This window comes from Danio rerio, chromosome 22 (genome assembly GCF_049306965.1).
Source record: "Danio rerio strain Tuebingen ecotype United States chromosome 22, GRCz12tu, whole genome shotgun sequence".
NCBI classification, from domain to species: domain Eukaryota; kingdom Metazoa; phylum Chordata; class Actinopteri; order Cypriniformes; family Danionidae; genus Danio; species Danio rerio.
The window spans coordinates 23,895,200-23,903,054 of NC_133197.1; the positions used below are offsets into that span (position 1 = coordinate 23,895,200).

Consider the following 7,855-nt stretch of genomic DNA (forward strand, 5'->3'; position numbering starts at 1 on the left):
ATAAGTGTAAAACTTACTCTTAAGGCATTCGTTAAAAAAAAATAATAAGTGCACTTTCTGTGAAGTGACTCGTTTAGTGTAAACTACACAGAAACTGTATATATATATCGTTGAAGTCAGAATTATTCGCCCCCATTTATTTTTTCCCCCAATTTCTGTTTAACGGAGAGCAGATTATATATATATATATATATATATATATATATATATATATATTTATTGTAGCGAGGCAGAGGGAAAACAGCAACACAGTTGGATAAGTTTACAGACAAGTCCCCGGAGGGTGCTTTATTTACAACGTGAATGGGGTGTAAACGGTGCTCTTCTTCAAGGTGAGGTGCTCTGGTGCTCCGGGAAGTAAGTGAAGGACAGTGAGTAGTCGGATGTGGGATCGTCACGAGCTGGAGTCTGCTGTGGAGAGACAGAGAGACAAGCGTTAGCGCATGGAGTCATTGGGTGAATGAAGCTCATCTTCTCCTTGCGTGGGCTTGGTTTATATGCCTCTCCACTTGATGACGTCCAGCTGTGAACGATCCTGTGTTGATGATGGTCCAGCTGGGTTGAATTAGCGACCAGGGCGACGTGGCATGTGCGCTCGTTACAATATATATATATATATATATATATATATATATATATATATATATATATATATATATATATATATATATATATATATATATATATATATATATATTCAGTCTTGGTTGAACTATGATTCTGTCATTTACTTATTCCAAACCTGTTTGAGTTTCTTTCTTCTGTTGAACACTTAAAACGTTATTTTTGACCAAAAAAAAAAAAAAGCTGAGACCTGTAACCACCGATTTCCACAGTATTTGTTTTCCTATTAGAAAGTCAGTGGTTACAGGTTGTCAGCTTTACTTAACTTTTGTGTTCAACAGAAGCAAGAAATTCGAGCAGGTTTGGGACAAGTGAAGAGTTAGTAAATGACAGAATTTTACATTTGGACAAACTATCCCTATATATAATAAAATGCATACTTACCAATTAAAGGTAAATAAATGTTTTGAAGTTACTACCCCAGAGACAGTCTTTATTAAGTTAAAAAAAAAAGAAAGCTCTACATCAACTCATTCTTTAAGGTTTCCATGCTACGAGACTTTTTATTTTCCATCATCCATGCCAAGCAAAACTTTTTGCACAAGTTCAAAGTCCTTTACTATATATTATGTGAAGAGCATACATTAATCCATACAAGACAAGAAAGGTCTGGAAGTGTGCTGTGGGTGGTGTCCAATTCATTCTTCAGGACAACAGAGACCCTCAGTGAATGCAGGGCCAATAAAGCATCTTCAGTCAGCAGGATTATCAATCTAAAAACATAATTCAAGGATATTAATGTAAGGACAGTATCAAAATGACTGAGCCAATATTATATGATTCATCAACTATTCTTGATTACAAATATGTTATTAAGTAAAAGTTTTCAAAACTTTCATCTTTTCATTAAACATGCCTAATTGTGAAAAGAATGAATGAAGTCTTACCAGGGTGTTCCTAAAGAATCTTAAGTCACGCTCACGCAGCAAGACCAAAAGACCTCTGATAACAGTAGTCCGTCATGAACTGACATCATTCAGTTCCTGGAAATCAAGAATCAATTTTTTAAAAATTAAAAAAAAAAAAAAAAATTCAAATTACATTTTAATGTATACTTTAACACGTGACCCCAAACATACCTGCTCATCATAAACCTTTAAAAGATTAGCCAGGGTATCTGCTGTCTTGCCAGTTTTGGATGGATGTTTGCCTTAAAATTGTCATCAAATGAAATAGGTGGTGGTCCAGTTTTGCAAAGAATTTGTGGGGAAAATTCTCATTTGTAACATGTTGGTACTCTGCAAACAGCAAAAAGAAACAAGAGAGAATTTCATAAAACAAACCCACACCACAAAATATACAATTCTAGAAAAAATGTATTAATATTATTATTATGTTTCATTTACTTGTCTATTTTTTACCTCAGATGAAAATCAGGTGTTGATCAGATGTTGAAATCAGGATTTTCATGTTGTAAACTGAACTCAAGGTCTAGCTGAAGTTTCACTTTCCTTGCTGCAAAAGTATCATTGATAAATACACTGTAATATTTATTTTATCTGGATATGCCAGGCATAGTAGTACAAAATAAATATTTTACCCACCTTTCACATGCCTCCATTTAAGAACCTATCTGTCAGCAACACCTGACCTTCAATTCTGTATGTACACAAAGTCACAGTGTCATTTAGCTGAGAGTGGAAGTAGTACAATTGCCTGATGTCTAACGTTAACCTCCAAAACGGTTAGCAATAGAGCTGATTATCATGTTAGTTGCTTTAATTCGATAAACACAGATTTAATTTAAACAGTATTGAAATTTCTAAAACTGAATAGGACGACAAAGAAATTTAAGGCCTGATTTTAAAAGCTAGAAATAACAAAACTTACCTTATTGTCTAATGATGTAAAAATATATACTAAAATGTTTATATTTTTAAGATATAAATATATTTTAAGCTACAAAATTTGCACATCAGAAAACTGTCTTCTTTACCACGTCTTGAATATTTTGTTTTGTTATTATTTTATTTAATAACATAATTTTGTATTAATGTGTTATAGATATGCATACTTTGTTTTTTAGGCTGTTTATATTCTCTCCAGAGTAAACATTTTAAAAAATAGATTGAAAAAAAAAAAAACTTTTATCATACCTTTAGAATACATTTGACCTAAATGACATTTAAACTCACTTAACTGATCGCATTAATCAGGTAATCATTGATATGCAGAGATGTCGTCTTAAGCGCGAGGAAATATTAAGTGTTGATCAGTGCTGGTGATTGAGGTAAAGTTAGTTTTATATTTACACATTCAGACTTTCACCTTAATAAAATAATTTCAGAAAGGTAATTTTTGCATATTCTTAATGGTGAAATCATATTAGCAGCCAATGACTTTCAAAGTACAACATTGTTCAGTCAAAAAAAATAGTGCATTTAGTGTAATGTTGTTTTCATGTCATACTTGCATGTGATTTCAGAACGAATAGACAAAGAACCATGGTAAACAATTTATGGAGCGAGTCACAAGTTGTTACTAAATGAATGTATGAATATAAAACCAACTTTACCTCAATGTGGTAGTGTAAAATGAAGCTCTGCTCTGTACCTGCTCAGGTGAGGAGCGCAGCTTAAATGTTCTCCGTCAGGCTCTCCCCATGCATGGATCAGCAAGCAACAAGCTGCGTGTGACAGAGTTAAGTTTTGAGACTACGTTTTTGCGCGTCATCAGAAAATACCGTTAAGTGTTTAGGCGGAGATCATTTGAGTTATGATTAACGTTACGTTTCTTGCGCCTTTCGTTTCCGAAGTGCCTACAGATCGCGAAGATAATACCACATTCACATACTGGATGGAGTTCAGCGCAGCGCCATGACATGCGGTTGTGAGAGCGCACGTCTCCATGACAACTTCAGCACAGGCTGAGAAAAGGCATACTCGCGCCAAGATTTAAATTTTTTTGAAAAATGTAATCTGCCGATTTTAAATATTTTTGTCTTTATCACACTCTTTTAAAATTCAGAGTTAACACATTACAACTAACGCTAACATTGCACTGATTCTAACTTTTTAAACAGTAATGTTAACGTTAGTTAGCAACAAGTGAGGCTAAACATGTTTTCTGTAATGTACGACATGTAAACGCACCCTGATTAACTCTACATTACATTGAACTGTTACTGTGATTATATTAATTAAAACATACATTTAATATTTCTAGGATTTGTAAATATTTTACTTACTGTAGTGTGAAGCGAGGCCGATCCGCCATCTTGAAAAAAATGAATGAAGCATGAGCACGTACGTGAACCTGGATGACGTCAGACGCAAAATCACTAGGCTGACAGAATTTGAGTTAATGAAACTTTAAAGAGACATTTTGTATAGATTAAACCCAGCAGAATTGTTCACCTTACTTGAAAGATTAAATTTTTTCAAACTCAAAAATAAGAAAAAGTTCTAAATACTCATCAAGGTTAATTAAGATAAACAAATTTTAATGATTTAAGTTAATAGAACTCAACTCAATTAATTAGTTACAGCATTAGGGTTTACAGTGTGGGCGTGGAGCTTCATAAACATGTTACTGCGAATTATACATTCTACATTTACCCTTATAGCAGACGCTTTTATCTAAAGTGACTTACAAATAAGGATATTGGATATGGAGTGTTGATAAGAAAATTTCTGGTGCATACATAAAGAAAACGTGTATATTTGTCAGGTAGTTTGTCAAGCGTTCTCTGTGTGAATTACACTAAGAATTGCACAACCAATGGGAGTCAGGGGACTGTGAACTTGAGAATCCCACGTGCAGTTTTATTAAGAAATGTCTGACAGGCAATGATCAAACTTAACGGTATAATGAGGGTAATTCAGATAGGGATGGATGACGTGAAATTGATGTGTCAACACAGTGTCAAAATCCCAAAGCGCAAGTGTTTCGAAAAACTACCAAAGTATGATCTGAAACACCCAGGTCACATGACTCAGGTGATTCGAAACACTCTGTTCATGTGACTAAAGTGTTTAGAAACACCAGGTCATGTGACTAAAGCGATTCAAAGCATTGGTCATTTCAGAAGCGTTTCGAGTCCTGGCAACTCTGTGTTTGACTGACAGGGTAGGAAAAAACGTATATCTCACGTAGCCTAGTGAACTGTGCGTGTGCACAGAGTAACTGCTGCAAATGGCCCAAGTTCATATCCCGATTTTGTACAAATACTCAGAAATTATGACTTGATGAATTTTTATGATCAAACAAGACATATTTATTAACAAAGTTTTCATTCGGATGTCAAACCAACAAAACAAGAACAAATCATTTAAAAATTAACATCTACTGCTGCATCACCTTGGATTCAAAATCCATTATCTCTGTATGTCAGAAACTCTCACTGCTCCACTAAATTACTTGAAACCTCAACACTACAATGTGGTGTTTAATACTTCAATTTGCGTAAATGTTTCTTTGCTCAAGTTCCAGAGCAATACATAAAACAATGACCACCAGGTGTCACCGTAGAGACGGGTTTCGAAACGTTTCAAAGCTTCAACACTCTTGCTTCGACTGTTTCAGTGTTTCCTGAAGCTTCGCTTTGCCCACCGCTAAATTCAGAAGTGTAGTCGATATCACAGGCAAAGAGGTTGATATAGGCGGCAAAACAACATAAACGAGAAAACAAAGCAAGGATCAAAGACAAAAAGACTAGACTAGGAGAACGCTTCATAGTGTTTCAGCACACAACACTCAGCAATGTGTGAGTTTAAGTGACGTGTATAAATAGTCCTGGGTAATAGCCTTTACGAGCGTCAGCTGTGTATTTAAACAGAGAGAGAACTGGAACTGGCGTGTGTGTGTGTGAGGTGCAAGACGGGATATGTAGTTCATATCATTGGCAGACTTGTAGCTCTGGTTATAATGAATGTGGTTCTTCAGCGATCTGTAAGGGCTAGATCACTGGTGATCGTGACAAGAGTGATGTTGTTGGATAATTAAATGATTAGGTATAGTAAAACTAACTTGATCCCATGAGGAAACTGAATTATTTTACATTTTATCAGTTCAGTTTGAATGAATTCATACTATAAAAGTAGGTGCTGCACCAAACTCCACCTCTAAACCCAGTAGTCATTGGGAGATAGCAAGTTATATTCAATTATACAAATGAAATCACACAAATACATATCAATAAGCCACTCAATCAAAAGTTATAAATTGCAGATATCATATATTATCATAAAATATGATCATAAAATAAAACAAATTGTTGTTCATCTCTGTAAGCTACTCCAAAGAGTATTTTCATATTATGTTCAATATGCACACTGTATAAAGCCTGCAGGGATAGTCATATTTGCATATCAGTAGGATATTTTTAGCAAAGCCACAGTAAATTGTGCCACATTTTTCAACATTTTATTTGTGGTCTAATTAATCTTGCATCTAAAACCGCTGTGCTTATCTTTGAACTCCCTTCATTAGTTGCTTATTATTTAATATGATTCCACTAATTCACAGCATTCCTTGAGCAAACACTGTTCTGTCATAATGTATTCATTAACAGATACAGTTTCATCTTAATGAATAGGTTTCCAGTTTTTATTTAAATGTAAATGAACTTTGACTATGAACGATCCCTTTAATTTTAGCTCTTGTTTCAGTAGTTTTATAAGTCTGCAATAAGTTTTAATCAATCAATCTTTAAAGCTTTTGTGTAATTTTAATACTTCCAAATTATTTGATCTTAGTTAGTTGTTATTTTTATGTATTTCTAATGTAATATTTATGTTTTCATCCTTGTTTGTCTTTTTAAAACTTGATAATTTATCCGAAATCTTTAGGTTTTATGACAATCCAATGTGAGTTCAGGTAAAAGGCCATATGGTGTGACTCCATAAAACCTTAAATGTTTATGAATAATTTAATAATAGATGCGTTATTCATTGTTAGTTCATGTTAACTAATGCATTAACTAACGTTAACTAATGCACCCTTATTCTAAAGTGTTACCTAGTTTATTCATAATTATTTAGAAAAATACAATACAATGTATTTACAATAATATAAGAAAAATATTGAGGCAGTAGTTTCATTTATGTACTAGTATAGGATTATTTAAGAATTTCATGTTTTAGTTTTAGTTGGGTTCCTTTGACATTTTTTAAAGCAGTATTTTTTATTATTATTAATGAAACAAAGCAATTTAATTAATTATTTAAACAAAATAATTGATTCAATATTTTTTAATAATTTGATGTTTTATGACAATACATGGCTAGTTTAGCTAAAGTAGTGTGCCATTTGATGAAATGAATGGTATGGATCAATAAATGACCACATTTTAAAGAATAATAAACATTAAAAGTGTAGATTACATTTGAGCTGTTGGTGGCACTAGAGGGTTTCTTTTCTTTAAGACTCATTAAAACAACTTATATTTGTTGAATTGGAAACATGTTGAACTTTCTGTTGAACTGCATCCCACTCATCACAAATATATCGCAGAAGACCTATTGAAACCCGCGTGGACTCAAGATTCTCAGAGAAATCCGTCAAGTTTGGTGAAGGAAAAATCATGGTTTGGGGTTACATTCAGTATGGAGGTGTGCAAGAGATCTGCACATTGGATTGCAACATCAACAGTATGAGGTATCAAGACATTTGTGCTGCTCATTATATTACAAACCACAGAAGAAGGCAAATTCATAGCGCTCCTTCTCATACTTCAGCCTTCACATCAAACTTCCTAAAGGCAAAGAAGGTTAAGGTGCTCCCGGATTGGCCAGCCCAGTCATCAGACATGAACATTGTTGAGCATGTCTGGGGTAAGATGAAGGAGGAGGCATTGACAATGAATCCAAAGACTCTTGATGAACTCTGGGAGTCCTGCAAGAACGCTTTCTTTGCCATTCCAGATGACTTTATTAATAAGTTATTTAAGTAATTGCAGAGAGGGATGCAGTCCTCCAAGCTTTTGTGAGTCATAAACAATATTAGGTCGTTTTCCACTGCACCACGACTTCATATTCTGTACATTATTTCTGTTAAGTGGCAAGACTTTTGTCTAAGCAAAGTCAGACCTAACTGTCTGAATTGAATAAATAAAAATCAAGGCTTGGTCATTTTTTATTAGGTAAAATCAGCGTAATCTAGTGACCTTTGTCTTTCATATCAGCCACTTCTGATACCAAATGATCAACTAGAAGTCAATTATTATTTGTTGTTCCTAAAACGCAGATAGGCGACAAGACTTTTGTCAGATAGTGTTTTTTACATTGAAATA

At 33.9% G+C, this 7,855-nt stretch overlaps 1 long non-coding RNA gene across 3 annotated transcripts; it reads right to left on the reverse strand.

Annotated features, from left to right (window-relative positions):
- Positions 1 to 257: 257 nt before the first annotated feature.
- LOC110438261 (uncharacterized) lies at positions 258 to 3,856 on the reverse strand. Of its 3 annotated transcripts, XR_011008232.2 has the most exons (8): positions 3,812 to 3,856; positions 3,178 to 3,250; positions 2,169 to 2,223; positions 1,986 to 2,079; positions 1,704 to 1,862; positions 1,512 to 1,607; positions 1,208 to 1,337; positions 258 to 411 (listed from the first exon to the last, which is right to left on the reverse strand). It is a non-coding gene; the product is annotated as an uncharacterized lncRNA (long non-coding RNA). The 3 variants fall into 3 exon arrangements; XR_011008233.2 differs by lacking the exon at positions 3,812 to 3,856 and having other exon boundaries at positions 1,220 to 1,337; positions 3,178 to 3,476; XR_002456439.3 differs by lacking the exon at positions 258 to 411 and having other exon boundaries at positions 1,098 to 1,337.
- Positions 3,857 to 7,855: the final 3,999 nt, after the last annotated feature.